The sequence below is a fragment of the Numenius arquata genome, chromosome 8, assembly GCF_964106895.1.
Source record: "Numenius arquata chromosome 8, bNumArq3.hap1.1, whole genome shotgun sequence".
NCBI lineage: Eukaryota > Metazoa > Chordata > Aves > Charadriiformes > Scolopacidae > Numenius > Numenius arquata.
In genome coordinates this window covers 11045238-11063311 of record NC_133583.1, presented here as the reverse complement: position 1 = coordinate 11063311, position 18074 = coordinate 11045238, and the positions used below count along the sequence as shown (strand labels likewise).

General features: G+C 45.2%; 1 protein-coding gene across 1 annotated transcript in view; it reads right to left on the bottom strand.

Annotated features, from left to right (window-relative positions):
* GRIP2 (glutamate receptor interacting protein 2) overlaps window positions 1-18074 on the bottom strand; it is a 297087-nt gene that overhangs the window by 210219 nt on the left and 68794 nt on the right. The gene's annotated exons all lie outside the window — the stretch shown is intronic.

Here is an 18074-nt window from a genome sequence, read left to right as displayed (position 1 = left end):
CTGGAGGCCTGATGACAGATCAGGGAGGTCTGCGAGACGAGCATTGGCACCAGAAGGTAACTGCCACAAAAGGCAACGACCTCAAAGGCAGTAATGACTGAGGGCAGCAGGAGCCTCTCCCACTTCCCCAGGAGACCAGTCTTCTCTCAGAAGGCTGCTCAGAAAAGCTACTTGTTTTAAGGAAAACACGCTCTTTTCTTGAAAAAGTTCCAGAATTCCTTTTGTCATTCCAATTTGTTGCCAATTGTCAACAATTCTCAAAAGACAGCCTGAAGCTAGTATTTGGTTGGGTCTTTTTAAATATTTTTTTTCAAAATTAAAAAAAAAAAAAATTAAGCCCATTGGGGTTTTTTTTCCCCTCAGAACAATGGTCAGCCCCATAAAAGTCTCATCACTTCATTACTCCAACACAGAGCACAGGACAGCAATTTTGATCAGAACCAAAGCCATCAGCCTTTTGTATTCCTGTTGCTCTGCCACACACCATCTGGACACACTCTCTCCAGCACCTGCAGCCCCACGCCATGATCTTTAGCATCCCTGGGGAACGAGGGCATTTTGCAAGAAATGTGGTGGATTAGGTGCAGTTTGGGCGATTTTCCTTTTGGTGTTTCTGTAGAATAAGTATAGCTGAGACGGTGTGAACAGCTGCCATATCTCCCCGTGCACACACCAGCGAAGGGGTTAATAGTGACCTATGACAGCACAGAAGAGAGGGATGTTAATGAGAATGGTTGCAATCTTCATAGCAATAAATCCCAGAGAAATGGAGGAGCAGGCAGAGAAATGAAACAATCTTTCTGCTTCTCAGGAGCCAATTCCTCCCTGCAATCTGAACGCATTTTGCTTCTCTGACCCCGCCACCCCTTTTCCCGATCACCAAGGGTTTTCTCACATCAACCAATCTGGAGGCAACTCAACAGCTCTGGGGTCAAGTGTCACCTTCACTTTGCTTTACATAGCCAAAAATGCAACGTGCATGAGCTCCACTGCGCCCCACCACCACCCCCACCCCCTGCCTCCGGCAGATCCTCTTGCATTTGGGTCTGGTGATTTATGGCAGCCAGAGTCAGGCAATATTTTCAAACCTCCACACTGGATGAATGAAGCCTCCTGCTCTGAGGCACCCATGACCAACAGCCAATGCATTCAGCACAGACACATATCAAGAAGATAGGCCTTCTTATGGACGGTCAAATTATTTTTTTTCAGCAGCATCAATTTTTTTTTTTCCTAAAAATAGCAAATTGTTTTTCCCAAAAAGAAGATATCTACCACCCATGAGCAAAAAGTTGTTTTCATTGGAAAGAAAAACAAAATATCAAATTCATATTCAGGCTCATGAAAGAAATTAAAAAAGAAGTGGACCACTTCTGTGGAAAATACCAACCAAGCTGCCCCCCATCATCCACTGTCATTTTCTGTTGGAAAAGAGAATTTCCATCCAGCTCTAGTCATTTTGTCCCTGTCAGGTCAAATTGGATCAGCTCAATGAGCACCACTTTTATTTGCAGTCATGTTTGAAACAGATAAATCAGGCCAGACATCAATGGAAAAATCCCAATCAAGTGAGCGTCTAAGAAGAAAAGCATATGTTATTGCAGGGCAGTAGTGTTTGAACAGATTAACAGGTTTCTTGCTTCTTACACAAAGTGGTGGATGTTTCTTTATTGAAGTGGGAGCAGTGGGGCGTCTTATTAGCCTTAGGAGGGAGAGATCTTCAGCTCTCCACCATGGCAAAGAGTAGCAACAAATTCAGGAACAGTTTGCCAGCCCCGCTGCTGGGCACAACTCAGTGAATCACCAGATCCTTACAGAGGAGCAAATCCCACTTAGCCCTGTTCTCGTACCACTTGGGACAATCCCTTGCTGCTCCTGAACCTTACAGGACATCTTGGAGTCCATAACCCATGATCAGAGCAAGGACTAGTGCAGTCCCAACCCTCCCGGCAGAGCCCAGCTTTTATACCAGTCACCGTATGCTTCTCTACAGAGCCAGGAACAATCCCAAGGGATAATGGCAGCAACACACCAAAACAGGTACTTGACTTCAGCTATCTCCAGTATAGGTGGCTGATCAACAGGGCATTACACAACCTTAAGCAACACGTGTAACTCTGCTTTCACACTAACCCTTGACTGAACTAGGGGAAGCTGGTCAGTCCCAACAGAAGTACTCCAAAAGGCACTAGAGATCATCCACCTGCAGCCACACAGACTAGCAACACAAAATCCACGTTTACCTTCCCACACTAAAGCATATCCACAGCTGAACCAGGAACGGCCAGACCCTCAGAAATCTTCATGGCTTCCAGGGGAGGAACAGTCTCACCTTCAAGGCTGTGGACCAGAGATCTCAGCAAGAGCAAGGAGGACATTTGCTCCCTCTGTGTCCATCTCTCTTTCAGTAAAGCAAGGATAACACTAAGTTGCACAGCAGGGCTGTGTGGTCCCACAGCACTTCACAAAAACCACAAGGCCATCTGACCTACAACAGGACTCTGACCCATCAGGAGCCACCAGAGACTACCATGATATGAGCAATGACTGCAATACATTGGCCTCCACCACACCTGAGCAATCCCTGCAGTTATTCCATCACAGACTGGGATAGAGCAGGCTAAAGCAATTCTCAGACTGTACCTCTCTCTACAGAAGCACACTGCTTGTTATGGAGCAAGGTCCCTGTGGCTCTGCACACGAGAGGGATGATGAGGAGAATGAGAACTGGTTCCACTTGATGACTGAGGATTTCTTATCATATATCCTCTTGTCCCTAGTCATTCTGTCCTCCATCAAATTAAAAGACAATGGACTGGAAAAAAAAACATACAGCAAAAAGACCTCTTTTCCAGTGAAGACAATACAGACTCAGTCTGTGGAACCCATCAATGTCCACCACCACAGACTGAAAAGCTCCATAAAGAAACTGTTTCCAATCTCTTCCAGACATCACTGAACCAGCTAGCCCCACAAGGCCACAGTGCTCTGGTGTTATCACCCCCTGTGTACACATCCAGTGCTAAAAACACACATTTCCTAACCCAATGTGACTGCAGAGGGCCGAGCTACATGCTATTTCTGGAAACATGCCTTGAGCAACACTTTCATTAATCTACAGCTGTTTGAGCAAATTATTAAGGCTACAAAGCTACAGATCTTTTCCCTTTAAATCAGACATAATTGTAAGTGAATATTTCTTGTGGGCTTTGAAAGTTTCCTGGAGCAGGAAATGTGTAACAGCCACTCCAAATACATTATTATAGTTGGATTTTAAACATAAGTAAAAACCATAGACCCCTACACGCAACATAAGTGGAGCATCAGCCTCATTCAGCAGATTGTCTTCTCTGTACTTCTACACTTAATAAACACTGGCTGTGAAGCACTCCAGCCAGGTCTAAATCCCATCTCCAGAGTCTTCACTTATACCAGACATGATGTTCATATCCATGAGATGATGCACTAACAAGCCCTCTGTTTTCAGGCTGGTTTATACCATATATTTTTCTTTTCCAGGCACAGCAGAAAGTCTCCTCAGGTCAAAACCTATCCCATACTACATGTTAATGTCACACTTGACACAATGGAGACTTAATTTGTTTGAAATTTCTGGGCATCTCAACTATGAAGAGAATGGGCTAAAGATTCCTTCACAGTGGCATCGGGCTCTCTACAGAGCTGATAAGAAGTGACAGCCAGCAAACCCAGGAATCCACCTCAAAAGCAGAAAGCCTCTAATGTCTCAGCTAAGGGCAACCACCAGTTCCTGGAGAATAAGAGTCCTGATGTTCTGCAATTCACCCTAACTCTGAAGAATCCTGCATCACCCTAAGATGTCTTAGGAGCTGAACATCAAAGCCTTGTTCTGGTAAACCTCATACCACCTGCCTCAGAGAGCTGGAAGGATGGGAATCTCCAGGAGTTCAAGGTCTGGAAGTCCGTCCTGCAGATCCTTCAAGTCCTTGTATCTCTGCTGCAACCTCACCTGCTACCCACATAACCCAAATCTTGTTTTATACTCTCTGTGTTTCAGTCCTCCTTCCAACCGTATCACAACCCCCCCAGCCTAATCCCTCTTTCTTTGCCTGCTTCACACCCAATTCTTGCCTGCCTGGGGTGACTTTAATCTCTCCCACGCGATGTCACACACAGGCAGTAATCCTTGCTCTCCCGTATCAAATGCTGTGCGTGTAATCCTCCTTTCCACATTTCTAAGGAACTGCAATCTCCCTCCTGCACCCCTGCCTTTCCCCCTCCTCCCACAGTCACAGGCAGTTGCAGATGCCAGTGCTGAAGGGCTCGGAGAGACTGGCACAGCTCTCTCAGAGGGACACGTGGGATGTCTCCCCTTTCCAGCACACTTCCTACAGTTCACTGCAAGCCCATGGATATGTTTAGCTCATGCTAAATTCACTGTCAACCTCTCCCAAAAAAGCTGAGGCTCCCTATAAACTGCATTTGCTAAAAAAAAAAAAAAAAAAAAAAAAAAGTCTTCATTTTAAAAGCACCATAACCATTTTGTTACTGTCCCAGACTGACTGCTGGGTCACCGCCACTCTGCAGAAGCCACTCCAGCTGCTCCCCTTTGCTACATGGCATCAACAGGATTTCTGCAGGGATAGGTATGTTTTCTTATCTCTTTTTATTCTTTTTGTCCCTTGCTGCTTGTTCCATCAGAAGTTCTCCTCAATATGCCATTTCAGTTCAGCAAGCTGCATACCATCTCGGACCACTGATCAATTCAGCTGCATCTGCCCAGCTCTCCTGCAGTACCTCTCACACAGGGGCTGGAGACGCATGCTGAGACACCCACTGGGGGCTGACATGACTTTGATGATGTGGGTACAGCTCTTTCCCTGCTCTTTTGCAAGCCCAGTTGAGTAATGAAGGATATTACATTCTCAGCAAGTGTTTTGTGCTTTCTGTTTCCTATCTAATCCAACTGCTTGCTGCTTAATGAACTGGATGAAAAATATGCCAATGGAGACCTTGATCTAAGCTTCACTGAATTTAGTAAAGTCATATCAGCAGAGATTTTGGCCAATAGCTAGCAAATATCCTAATAGCCCAGAAAAATAAGGTATTTACTCTGATTCCAGCTACACTAGCTTAAATCCAGACTGTTTCCACTGGATTAATTCTGTAAGGTGGAGGGGGGAGGAAATGCTTTTAGTGTTTTCTATAGTCCGCTTCAATCAGGCAGGGAAAAATATGTGTCCCTTCTCACTAAGGATGCTGTTCTCATAATCTTACTAACCCTTTGAGCTCCCCAGTGTCACTGGTTGTGGTGTAGGCAAACACATCTGAGTCCTCAAGCCTTGCCTGTTGCCAGTGGGATAACACTCCACTGCCACCATCACTCTGATTGTCTGAGGTACTGCTGAACAGGACCAACAGGGTACAAGATAAAGGGGAGGTCTGAACCTAAGACTCCTGACATCAACAAGAGCTACTCCCTTGCTTTGCCAGTTCAAGAACATCTCTCCCACTTCACCCTTTTTGACTGAAACAAGATGCAGGAGGCCAAGGAGAACCCATATAACTTCTGTTCTAATTACCACCTCCCACCAGGGCTCAAAACTACGCATTTCCCCAGTCCTACAGTGCAAAGGATTTAGGCTTCTAGTAACAGCTAACATTGCTTGTCTCTCACCATCCTGTTTGAGTGACTTGCTTGCCCCAGGAGTTGCTCAGCAAGCTACCAATAGAGGCCAACATTGGTATCATCCCATTAAAGTAGTTCCAGTTCCTTCAGACGAAGCTTTCATTGCTACACTACTGTGACATGTGAGCACAGAGACAAGGTTGGTAAGATCAAGCAAAGATCTCAATCAAGTTCAAGACTCTTGCCATTTATTTTTCCCCCTAGATAACCACAAAGGCCAAATGTTTTCAGAAGAACCTTGCTGAAGTCTTGACAAATGGTCTTTTCACACTTGATTAAGAGCATTGTACGACACCTGGATGCTCTGAATAAGAAAAACAAGTAGCAATTAGATGTTAATGAAACCCTTTAAGATGAGAAGGAATGAAGATGCAAGCAGAATCCCCTCACAGGTACATACCACACAACAGGCAATCATGAATACAACCTTCTTAGATATAATGGCTCTTTTTATTACTCCTCCCTCCCCACTTGCTGGCTGCTGCTGGTGGGAAGATTGGCTAGAAGGTTCCTCTATAGCCCAGGTACAGCTCAGCTAATTTTCATTATCCTGCATTTTCACCCTTGAGTCCTTCAGCATTGTAAATCAAAGCCACAACCCTTACAGCTAAGCATGTTTTCACTTTTTCTTTTTTTTTTTCTTTTTTTTTTTTAAAAAAAAAAAAAAACCTGACTAGAAGGATTATTAGCAAGGCCAAAGTGTACCACAGGGGCCTGAACTGATCCGTACACCTGAGGAATGAAAGATCAACTCCAGGAGGCTGACTGCTGCTTTAATTGTCCTTCTTCTCCTCCTCCATCCACCTGTCCCCCCTTCGTTGTGCTGAAAGCTGCACTAAACATACAGCAAAAAGGAAAATTAAAATTCAAAATAACTTCCCAGTCCCAGCACTAGCTTCATCACTGCAAGGTTTAGGGTGTAAAACTGCAGCCTGCTTCTTCGCTCCATGATTTTACAAGCTGTGTCCAATGCACTTTGTACCCCTCTCTCAGCATCAGTGGCTCCGCTGTCCCTCTTCCAAGGGAACCACCTCAGAGTCACCCAACTACTATTTAAAAGCAAGAATTCACATGTTGTACCAGGCACATCCTGCTTGCTCCCCAAGCAGAGCACTGTGGGTACAAGGACCCCAAACGCATCCCCTTCCTGCAATGTGTCCCATTAATAAAGCAAACAGGATTAACAGTCCTGCAGTGTCTCCCAGGTTTGTCTGAAGCTTTGGTGTACCCACTCCCAGAATTGCTCTGATCCAACCCTCAATCACAGCTGCCTAGAAATTCGCCCTCTTCCTGCTGGGCGAGAGAGGGTTTAAGGCAGCATTTTCTTCAGTGAAGCGAAAGACACAATTTACTTTTTTTTTTTATAGGATCAGTATCTGCTAATGAGGTACCATTGTTTCAGACAAGTTCTGCCAGCCTCTTGAAATGTTATTTTGATCCCTTCTGAGCCTGTACATGCAGGTCTAAAATTGCATGCATGTCTAAACAGAATTCAGATTTGTCCACCTCTGAAAAAAAAAAAAAAAGGGGGGGTTGCCTGCCTTCCTCAGTGCACCAGCTTTTTTCAAATCTCTCTTTCTAGTATATTTCTCAAAAGCCTGACACATCCTCTGCGTGTCCCTAATAGACAGCCACTTTATATGTCCCGGGGAAATGTTCTTCCAATTTCCCAAAGTATAGTCATCAGCAGACACGTTCTCTAAAACACATCAGACAGGCACAACATACTGTCCACCGTGCTTTTATGAATTACAGTCTCACTGGGGAATGATACTTAATGCATTTCATTCCACGAGGACAGCTGGACCACGACTAAGCAGCTCCAGCTAAATTACCAACATGATTAGTAAAAGGGTATTAATATTTAAAGTGCCTGTTAGCACTACCTGCGTAGGAAGGAACCCAGTTAATGTAAGGACTGTAAAAGTGGTTCAGGAGAAGACTACTCGTGGCTAAATATCATCAGACAACTCAAAGGATGAAGGAGGCCTCAAGCAGCAGAGTACTGTAGTTAGTTGTAAATTATCCTATCTGGTTAAATTGGTATTATCTCTAAAAATTTGTCTTTAGCTCAAATTTGCACACGGAACTGTGGGGGAAAAGAAGTCCCACGATCTTAAAATGAACAAAAAAATACTGCTTTAGTTGTTGGCGCAAGGAGAACTAGCATTTGGCAAATGCTCATTTTTCTTCCTCCTCTTCACACAGATGCAGTGAGACCATACAGAAAAATATAAGTGGATCCAACCTTCCCCTACCTGTCCCTGTCTAGCCTTGTCCCCCAGGCTGTACTCATTAAACCACCATCCTCTCTCCACCTTCCTGCAAAACACTGGCACAACCTGGAAGGCCTAAAAAATTTTTAAGTCTTAAGATTCCTGTGGCCACGCTCAGGGACCTGCATAAGCAAGCCTGAGTAAGTGTCTCATTAACTTTCTTGCTACTCCAGAGGGAAGCAAAAAGTGAAACAAGTCACATGCCTGCTTGAACTCAACCTGATACCTGAATGATGGCCAAGGTAATCTGTTATATATTATTTATGTACCATTAATATTTACTAGTGATGGGTAGAAATAAATTACCTGCTGTCTACATCTATCTGCCTATGTTAAACCATCCCCTTGCCCTTTGGCAGTGAGTGATGTTTCCATGCTGCTACTGCAATTCATCAGCCCCCCAGTGATCTTCTCAGCCCACATTCCCTACACGCCCCGACAAGCAATATCTGGATGGGGCTCCTGCTTTTCCTGGAGTCATCTTTTGGGGCTCTCAGGAAGGTGCAGGCACACATGGCACAAGCAGAACCATGACCCCACTCAAATACCTTGAGGCAGGCTGCTGTTCGTTTCCCGCATCTTTTGTTCAACGCCCATGGAAGATGCTGAGGAGTCCTAATCCGAGGACCCATGTATACACCCTGCAGAAAACGGCTCAAACATCTGCCAGTCTTGGCCTTGACTCTGGCCACAGCCTGGTGTTTTATAACTGTTCCTCTGCAACAAGTGCCAGGACTAAGTCTCCCTCCATCAGAAAGAATGTAACAGTAATTAGGGATTTATGGTCCTCCCTCCAATGCAATTGGAGTTTCAGTCTTGGGTAGAAGCTGCAACACCCAGGACAAAGCACCTCGCTGCTAGTCTAAGCTCCCTTGAGCCCCTAAATTATTGCATTCAGCTACACACCACCTTACAGACCCCCAAGCAATACAGCACTTACTGCCTACTGACAGCTAAAATCCTACTTGGTAGCCAGTGACAAGCACTGTTGGCCTCTGTCCCACGCAAAGCTACTGCTTAAAGCCATGCACATGGCTCTCTCCTTTATTACAGCTTCTAAACTTTGGTAAGTTTTGAAGAGCACATCGAAACCTATCTGTCATAACTCAGAAGGAGCCATCAAAAGCTAGCCAGAAAGAAGAGCAGAGGGGTTTTGTTTGCTTAATTAAAACTGACTTCATAATGGGAATTATCATGGTTCACATCAAATAGCAATTAAGAAAGCAGGATGTGACTGCTGGCTTTGCTCAAAACATGAGCTAAGCCTTTTCTGGACTCCAGCAAATCCAAATAATGATGAGTTAGCCCAGTATGGAGTTAGCAGCTCAGCGCACTGCCAGTCTAATTTTATCCCAAGTCTCACCATATTTACATTTTCTCTTTGGTCCTAAATTTTTGTGAGCACAAGATAGCCTCTAGTTTTGCAAAATAAATGACAATCTTGAAAACATGACCCAAGTGCATAGAAATGTTGCAAAATTATTTTTAGAACAAAAAGATAAAGTTTTGTGGTTTTTCTTTAAATCCCTTCATTTTTAATCTTGTCTCTTGAGTATCTAACGCTCCAGTCATGAGCTTTGAGCAGGCAGCCCCGGGGATGATGGACAGAGAGACTGAGAAGGGCAGGAGCCTGGCACTCCACATTAACTCCATTAGCACAGGCTTCAGCCTAAGCCAAGGTAATCGCCAACACCGCTCTGAAGCCCAGAGAACTAAGCTGATTTACACCAGGTAAAATCCAGCGATGGGTGCTTACGTACCTGTCCACGCAATTACACATCCCTCTGCTCAGCCCCTCTGAAAGGACCAACTGGTGATGTCCATCACCTGGAAACAACGCCCTCAGTGATCCATTCCGCATGGCTCAATATGCGATCTGTTCAATACATGATCCATTCGATACAGCTTGAGAAGCATTTTACTCAATTCACTGGACTCTGTGAGCTGTGCTGGGAGCACTCTATTTTCCATTACAAGACTGTCTTTTGTTTCTTAAATCTCCACCAAATTTGAATGGATTGGGATGACATTTTTCATGTCAGATGTTTGCCTCAGGCTATACATACACTTACACATATATATCTGTGTATATATATATAAATTTAAAGGAAGGGTGAGATTTCATATGAAGCACTTCAGCTGTTTCCGAGGCTAGTGATGGGAGGGCTGAGTCCAACCACATCCTACACGTCCTTCTCACACCAAACAGCTCCCGTCTCCTGTTCTGACACATCCGCAACTTCAATTGTGCGCCGACATAGGGTGGGTCGCTTCACTCCCCAATTGTCACATATTGCAGTGCAGCATTTTGGACACTGCCCATGCAGAGTATTCTCCCCAACTCAATAATTTATTGGCTGGCCGTAATTTTGCAGTGCAACCGAGATCTAAATTTTGATCAGCAGCTGAAAACAGAGGAAAAATCTCTGGATCTGGATGTCATTCCCCATGACCCAGCTGAAACATGAAAGTGTCACAGTTGGGTCACAACATCAGTGACAGACCACAGACCCCTGTAAAAGATGGGAAGGAAGGACGGACAGCACAGAGGAGTAAAACCCTTTGCTAAAACATCATTTGAGCTACCATGGGTTACAGTAGTCTAGGACACACAAGGATATCTCAAAGGAGATGAAAAACCCCATAGTCTCATCATCTCCTATGAAGGAGCTAATAATGGATGTAAATTCTGCTTCCTTACAGCATGATCAGCCACGTGCCTCCATCGACAGCACTTCTCCTGTGCTACAGGAACACTATTCAATTTCTGCTCAATAACAGGAAATTACTGTCATTTAAAAATAAAAGGCTGGTGTAGGTGAGAAGGGCGGGTGTGGAGAAGCAGATATCATGAGAAAAATGTAAAAACTTCTAAACAGCGAGGAACCTGAAAAAACATAAATTACTGCTCCCCCCCCCCCAAAAAAAAAACTTCCTCATTATAACTGATGGAATCAAAGCAACTCTCTCTTCCACAGTATCAATCATTGACCCAAGGTGCACGTTCATCTAACAGTCTGGTCTTTGTGCAGGCTGGGAAGAGGAAAGCAATTACTTCCACAGCCATCTCACACATGTCACGGGAGGATCCCCACCGAAAGTCTGATCATGTTCACAATTCTTTGGGAAAGGGTCCAATTTGACATGCAATTATGCCTGGAAGGGTGGAGGTGTTCTACTAATGATGTTCTCATGCCAGAAACTCTGCATCTTGCACTGAGGGACATACACCAAGAAGATGAGAAACCAAATGCTGCTCATGTTAACTCAATCGACTTTAGAAAGTTTAAACAAGGATTTAAACATCTTTTCCAGGGCATCACAACTTCCCTTCTCGTTTTCCTTTCATGCAGTCTCTGGGACACGTCGCAGCACCTGTGACTCTGTTACTTTCCTTACATTAAACTGCAGCCCTAGCAAAAAAGCAGTTGTTCCCACCTCGCTTCTCTCTGCTGCCATCAGGACCCACCCTGTCCCCATGCACACACAGGCACAACGGAGCAGACTTCAGACACGGATATTGAAAAGAGATAAGATAAATTGCATAAAGAACTAGAAAAAGCAGGCGATGCCTTTTGACGTGATTAGACTGGAAATCAAAATCTTGAGCTTTCAAACGCCCTGGGTGCAAAAGCATTTGTTCCCATCAGAGAGCCAGGAGCTGGACCTGCCACAGGGACACAGTCAAGGGTAAATGCAAGCAGTTAAAGTTCAAGCCTCTTCCACTTTGGGACAGGTAAAGCTTATCTCCATGTCCACTACAGAGTGCTGAAGAGGAGGGCACATTTGCCCTCCCACTGCTGCATCAGTGGCCACATGGTGCCTGGCCATCTCCTCCAGCCTCCCCATCCTGTGCTTCAGGCACTCTTTGCTGCTGCCCACCCCAGAACACACAGGGGTTGGGACTACAGCACCTCTGGTGGCAAGGGGTTGTCCCCTCCTCTTCTTCCCTTCCCCCCTCCGCCTTGTGGTGGGCCTTCCAAGCTCTGTGACATGCATGGGTTCTAGGTGACAACCAGCACCAGGCCCATCACTCCTCGCTCACACAGGTGAGTGGGGTCCACACCTCCCAGGGAGGGAGGGAAGGGTCATGGGAAGCCCCCAGCAAGGCCACCCCAACCTCCCTGATGCCCTCTTCATCCTCTCAACACACAGCCTCCCTGGTACAAGCCTGACTGATTTTTTGCTCTACAGAGGTACAGACCCACACAAGGTTTATGTTAAATGGCAGCCTGCCAACAACCTTGAGACCCAGAGGCCTTGGGTGAAGCACAAGGCTGTAAGAGAGGCTGGGTACTTAAAAAGGGTCCAAGAGTGTCTCACAAGCAGCAGGAATCGGCTGCTCAAGTTGTGCAGGACTGATTTACAACCCCAGCAACAGCTTTCGTGTTCTCAGAGATCCCTGATACCTGGTTGCAGTGGTCTAAGCTGATCAGGAGCGGAAAATTTACTGGTGTCAGGAGAACATCCTAATTCAGGGAGCAATTCACGGGATGAAGCGTGATGGGGAAAGATGGGGACAACTCCTTGGTGACTACTTGCACTAAGGTCTGTGAGATTTAGGCACTTATCTGGGGCCTGGAAGACAAATCTGGTCTCCCTCTCCAAGTAACAGGCAAAGCATAAATCAGCTTACAAATGCAGGCATTTGTTATTGAGACAGTCTAACTGAAACTTGCATTTCAAAACGGTTCAGAAGCTTTGGATGCCTCATTTTTTCTCATCCAGCAGTGATTAATTCACCCCAGAGCCCCACCTCCATCCCTCCTTTGCCTTGCCTCGGATCCCAAGCCATCCCTGCCCTGATCCTGCCTGGATCCTAGGTGTTCTCTGTCCAAACCTGTGTGGTCATCATGGTTGTCCCATGGTGGATAAAGACCTGTGGCTGGTGCCCCTAGCTCTGCTGGAGACAGTGTGCATGGGACATGAGTGTGTGTCCACATCTTTCCTCCACAGCAGCAAGATGTCAGAGGGAGAAGCAGCTTTCTGCAAATTTGCGATATACAGTGACGCATCTGCCAGTGACCATGACATGATGTGTGAAGAATCAGGGGTGATGGATGGGAAAGCTGTGACCAGCACTGACCTTGACCTCATAGTCAAAGTCAAGTGAGTGTCAGGGAGAGGAACGGTGGGCAGCTCAGCGGGCAGGAGGAGGGAAAGGCAGGAGACCATCTGGCTCTAGCGTGAGAGGCAGCCCTGGAGGTTTCCCATCCCACTGCCACCTAGTAGTGAGGTAACTTTCCTCTTGGTCTCCCCTCACCATAGGACCATGGGTGCCCGCACCATCACCTTTGCTGAGTTCCAGCAGGCCATGCAGAAGCTCTACGGAAAGCACCTCGAAGGCAAGTGGCCTAAGGAAGCGCTGCAGGCTGTGTATGGCCTCATTGAGGGGAAGGAGCCTGGCAAAGGTGCCACCGTGAGTATGGGTTTCCTCAAATAAAGAGCCCTCCTTTGCTAGAGGCATGCACACCCCTGCTGCACACAGTACAGTACCTGCACTGTGCAGAGGTGATTAATGAAGTTCATTATTGAGTCTTGGTGTCTTGATTTCAGGAGCCACAGTAACACACAAAAGCAACCATAAAAGATACCAAGTCCCAGCAGACATTACATTAGGGAAAAAAAAAAATCCAGCAGTCAGAAAATAACGTCAAACACCAAGAAACTGAGAGATGCAAAGAGCAATCATAGAAGGCAACTGCATGCAACAGAAATGAAGACATCCCATGGAGTGTAAAAAGCAATAAAAGAAATAAAACTGAGACTCAGGCCGGCTTTGAATATTATTTTCTCTTTTTCAGCTGCTGCTCATCTTCCCCCCAACACCCAAATTTCAATCAAATGTTCAACTACTCACACAAAAGAAGCCAACTTGAGCATTCAGGGTAAATAATCAACAGGCAAACTAAGACGCGTGGCCATGGCCACTTTTCTGTATCACAGCTCATCTAAAGCTTCACCACTTCAAAAATCTATGGACTTACTGGGAATTGTTAGGACTTACCAGTCTCATGATATCGTACTATAAGGAAATACATCCCAGTTAATAGAAGAGAAACAGAAAACACACATGTTCTGGCTGCAGGCTCTGATATGCTGGTGGAAAGAAGTTTCAGAGGGAAGAAAAGGATTTCTACACAGCAGAGAGCAGAACTGGGTTTCTGCTCTTCTTTGTTTTTACTTTGTTAGCCTCTACCTCACTGGCACCGCGTGCAGTAAGATAAAAAAAATTATTTTGCTTAAAGACTTTGTACCTCCCCAGGCCTTCAATCCAGTGTTGCGAGGGATGACATCAGATCAGACTGAAAAAACTAATAATTGCTCAGGTAAAGTCAAATAAGGTCAGATGTACCACTTGATACTTCTCAGGCCAACCAAAAACACAATAAAATGAAAGGAAAGTTTTGAAATAATTACTGCTTCACTCTCTTGGTTTCAAAAAAAAGGAATAAAGAAGAGCATCTGCATGTATGTTCTGCCTTTAGGGAAACTCAAAATTTGTCTCAGGTACAGCAGGGTCTCTGCTCCAAGGGGTCATCCCACCCTACCATTCCATGTAAGTATTCCTACCTGCCCATCGTGAGACAACAACAATACCAGTTGTACAACCTGCTCACAGTTTCGGTCAATCCAACACTCCTCCCCCGGGTCCACGCTCCCTGGTCTTTATTCCATTTCTATCAGGAATACTAATTATTAACCACATCAGGCAGAAGTCTTGCAAATTTAAAGGAAGGTGCCTCACGTTCTTCATCTTCCCTTCTTATGTCAGAAATATAAAGTGAGAAATGGAAGCAATCCTGTCACATTTTTCAGACCCTTCAAAACCCACACGGGAAGATCATCCATCATTCCCTTTAAACGACCAAAACAAAACGGACTGAAACAAAGCAGCACCGGGGAGTCCTGTCAACTCTCTCCCAAACGCCAGAGCCTGGCGCCTTGGGAACGGCACTGTCGGTGATGCCAGACACCGGCTCCCAGCCTGGGGTATCTCTCACCTCTGCAAGTCTCTCACCTGCCGCACGGCGGGGCAGCAACGGTCCAGCGCAGATTGCGGCAGGGCTCACTGGCTCAGCAAGCACACGCTGCGCACTGAGAAAGGTCACACGTTTCATTAAGGTGTTGTCAAATTCCACCACAAGCCTCTCCTCCACTCCCTCCAAATAGGTTAAAGACGGCCGTACTTTACCATTAATTATGCTGAGCCTGAAGCGACGCTTGCAGAGGCTTTGCCTCCCTCGCACACTACACTTGAGCGGCCCGAGCGCAGAGCCCTCTGATCAGAAAGCAGTAAGCTGAGCTGGAAACGGCGACTGCACCTCCAAGGCAGCTCCTCTTAACGCCCATCACCTACCTCTTAAAAGCAGGCTCTATTCAGAGAGCACTTATTCATAAGTGACAGGGTTGGATTTTACTTCACAGTTTGGCCAATGGCTCCAACGCTTTATCTGAGGTCTGTTGAATCTTTGCTGTACCCAGGGCAAGCTTAAATAAGTGAGTTGCCTCTCTCGTCTGAATGTTACAGAAGATAAGCCCTTTTTTAGGTACCAACATCCTGTTCCCACTTACTCACTTCTCCCCGAGAAAAGGCTGAGAGAGGTTGTGCAGGGATAACCAACGCAAGGGGCAGAGACACCGAGCAAGTGTGTTACAAGCAGGTCACGTTTCAGCTCCCCATTGAATTCTATGTGGAAATAAGTCTGAGGGGCTCAGAGCGTAACATCCTGCAAACAGCTCTAAGGTTCCACTCCTCTGGCCAGAGAAGGAAGATTGCAGCAGGTTTGCTCCAGTAAAGGTGAAGTGGAGGGAGGGGAGGGAGATAAGAATCAGCAAAATCGTCTATTGAATCAGAACATACAAATGGTCTCATCAACCATAGATAAATATAAAAATATATTTCCATATATATTAGAGACACAAAACCAAAAATCAAAACACTAGTAAAATCAGATCACCGAATCAGCAGCACACTGCACTGTACAGCTACCCCAGCATCCTCCATCACAGCAGCAAACCTACGCACATCCAACGTAAGACACAATTTTAGGAGAACATGGTCTTTGTTACTGATGTGTTTTGAATATTTTCGTCATTAAAAATAAAACACAATAAGCTTCCATAAGAACAGCAGCACTAAAGGAATCTCCCACCACTAACGGCATTATCCCCAAGCTGATTTTGTAATAAAGATTTTTTTATGCGTTTTCTTTTTTTTAGTCATTATTGTTTTCGTTCTGGAAGGATTATGTTTTCAACTAAATGGTATTTTTATGGAAAAAATAATTGCATCATTATGATGATCACTTAAAGATGTTCTTGCAGAGCTTCAGGGCAGCTCTAGTTTTCTTCTCTCCTATATTCTTCTCCTGAGGATACAGGAAGCTCACAGGTAGGACCCGCACAGTTGTGCATACCGCACTGAGGCAGACCATCACCTCCCCTCCTCTTACTTTGGTTTGCTTTTCCTCAGAATTGTCCATGAAAAAACATCTTTTTTTACTGTTTCTGCTAGGTCACATACAGAGAGAGTTTCTCTGTGCACTGATAGGGAATAGTTAGAAATCGTCCTTCCTGGTTTTCTATCAAACAAACAAAATCAAAGTCTTGAACGGTTGACATTTTCCACCAGTTTATTAAAAAGAAAAAAAAAAAAAAAGAGAGAGACCAAGCAACAAATATGCCTTTTGGTAAAATATGAAAAACTGAAATAGCAAGAATTCTCAGTAATGTTTTGCTTCCTTTGAAAACCCATTTCTCCTAGAATTTTGATGAAAACATTTTAACCAGACAAATGGCCTTTTTCTGAGATACAAGCCGAGCAATACAGTAAAGGAGACCGACTCCTGGCTTTCTCACGGGGGCTTTCTACCATTTTCTTTTGCTTTCATTTCAAACAAAGGTCAACATATAGAGAAAAATACTAGAGCTCCTCTCTGCATGTGGGAAAGCTAAAAAGGAAAAAAGCGCAACAGCTGTCAAGGTTCTGGCAGAACAATCAATGAATTAAACACTGTTCTGTGTCTCACAAGTGCCTACCAGTTCTGCTCTACAATCTCGGCTCCCGTGGGACGCCCACAAAAATACGCAGCAAGTAATAATCCCCCTACCCTAACAGTCAAAACCCTTTACTTCTGAATCTCTCTTGCAGATGAAGAGTCACCAGTGCAAAGAGTCAACTCTTGCCAACAATTGCCCTGTGCTTCCCACCGAGATGTCCAGTCCTGAACATGCCCAAGTCCAGCAGCGAGAGAGAAGCCAAAGTATGGGCAGCCAGGCAGAGCACCTCAAAACTGCTACAGGAACACTATTCAATTTCTGCTCAATAACAGGAAATTACTGTCATTTAAAAATAAAAGGCTGGTGTGGAGAGGCAGATATCATGAGAAAAATGTAAAAACTTCTAAACAGCGAGGAACCTGAAAAAACATAAATTACTGCTCCCCCCCCCCCAAAAAAAAAAAACTTCCTCATTATAACTGATGGAATCAAAGCAACTCTCTCTTCCACAGTATCAATCATTGGCCCAAGGTGCACGTTCATCTAACAGTCTGGTCTTTGTGCAGGCTGGGAAGAGGAAAGCAATTACTTCCACAGCCATCTCACACATGTCACGGGAGGATCCCCACCGGGAGTCTGATCATGTTCACAATTCTTTGGGAAAGGGTCCAATTTGACATGCAATTATGCCTGGAAGGGTGGAGGTGTTCTACTAATGATGTTCTCATGCCAGAAACTCTGCATCTTGCACTGAGAGACATACACCAAGAAGATGAGAAACCAAATGCTGCTCATGTTAATTCAATCGACTTTAGAAAGTTTAAACAAGGATTTAAACATCTTTTCCAGGGCATCACAACTTCCCTTCTCGTTTTCCTTTCATGCAGTCTCTGGGACACGTCGCAGCACCTGTGACTCTGTTACTTTCCTTACATTAAACTGCAGCCCTAGCAAAAAAGCAGTTGTTCCCACCTCGCTTCTCTCTGCTGCCATCAGGACCCACCCTGTCCCCATGCACACACAGGCACAACGGAGCAGACTTCAGACACGGATATTGAAAAGAGATAAGATAAATTGCATAAAGAACTAGAAAAAGCAGGCGATGCCTTTTGACGTGATTAGACTGG